Below are 1,815 nucleotides of genomic sequence, written 5' to 3' on the forward strand. Positions count from 1 at the left end.
GTGGATTGGATTGCACTTATTTCGAGGCTAGATAGAGACTGCTCGGCAAAACGAAACTAGGGTCGCTATTACACACCCAAGAAAAATTTGCGCCCTTTGGGGTGTATATCTGCCACACAACAACACTCTAAGAACAGTTTACACCCTTTGACGTGTCCCTTCTGCCACACAACGATAATTTTTATCTGCCTTGATGCGCTTCCTTTCTTGAAAATGCCGCGCCCGCGCTACTTTCCTATCGGGAATGCTATTATGCTGATAACGCGCATGCCGTTCGTTACTGGAAAGTACCGGGCTCGTAGCGTTAAAGAAAGGAAATGCATCAAGGCAGATGACGATTATCGTTGTGTGGCAGAAGGGGCGCTCCAAAGGGTGTAAACTCTTCTTGGAGTGAATAATCGACATCTGCCTTGATGCGTTTCTTTTCCTTAACGCTGCGAGCCCGGTACTTCCCAGTAACCATAGATTTTCTCACAATAGAGTGAGAAACTCTATGCCACTAACGAACAGCATGCGCGTTATCAGCATGACATAGCATTCCCGACAGAAAAGTAGCGGGCGCGGCGTTTTCAAGAAAGGAAACGCATCAAGGCAGATGACGATTGTCGTGGTGTGGCAGATATACACCCCAAAGGGCGCAAACTTCTTTTATAGTGCACTGTAAAAAAGTTTGCACCCTTTGGGTTGTATATCTGCCACACAACGATAATCGTCATCTGCCTTGACGCGTTTCCTTTCTTTAGTGCTGCGAGCCCGGTACTTTCCAGTAACGAACGGCATGCGCGTTATCAGCATGACATAGCTATAGTACCTAGGCACTATAACATATTCTATTCTAACTATTCTATTCTACTATTCTATTCAAACTATTCTAGGCACTATAACATAGCATTTCCGACAGGAAAGTAGCGGGCGCGGCGTTTTCAAGAAAGGAAACGCATCGAGGCAGATGACGATTATCGTTGTGTGGCAGAGATACACTCCAAAGGTTGCAAACTTTTCTAGAGTGTACACTCACTCTTAAAACGGTTGCACCCTTTGGGGTGTATATTTGTCCCACAACAATAATCGTCATCTGCCTTGCTTGCGTTTCCTTTCCTGAAAACTCGGCGCTCGCTACTTTCCTGTCGAGAATGCTGCGTCACACTGATATTGCGCATGCCGTTCGTGACTGGGAAGTACCGGGTCGCAGCGTTAAAGAACGGAAACGTGGGCAACACGGATGACGATTATCGTTCACTCTTAGAAAAATTTACACCCTTTGGGGCGTATCTTGTCCCACAACAATAATCGTCATCCGTCTTGCCCGCGTTTCCTTTCTCTAACACGGCGAGCCCGGTACTTCCCAGTCACGAACGGCATGCGCGTTATCAGTGTGACGCAGCATTCTCGACAGGAAAGTAGCGAGCGCAGAGTTTTCAGGAAAGGAAACGCAAGCAAGGCAGATGACGATTATCGTTGTGGGACAAATATACACCCCAAAGGGTGCAACCGTTTTAAGAGTGTACACTCTTAGAAAAATTTACACCCTTTGGGGCTTACACTCTTAGAAAAATTTACACCCTTTGGGGCGTATCTTGTCCCACAACAATAATCGTGATCCGTGCTGCCCGCGTTTCCTTTCTCTAACACGGCGAGCCCGGTACTTCCCAGTCACGAACGGCATGCGCGTTATCAGTGTGACGCAGCATTCTCGACAGGAAAGTAGCGAGCGCCGAGTTTTCAGGAAAGGAAACGCAAGCAAAGCAGATGACGATTATTGTTGTGGGACAAATTTACACCCCAAAGGGTGTAAAATTTTCTAAGAGTGCTCTT

The sequence above is a fragment of the Dermacentor albipictus genome, chromosome 5, assembly GCF_038994185.2.
Source record: "Dermacentor albipictus isolate Rhodes 1998 colony chromosome 5, USDA_Dalb.pri_finalv2, whole genome shotgun sequence".
Taxonomy (NCBI): Eukaryota; Metazoa; Arthropoda; class Arachnida; order Ixodida; family Ixodidae; genus Dermacentor; species Dermacentor albipictus.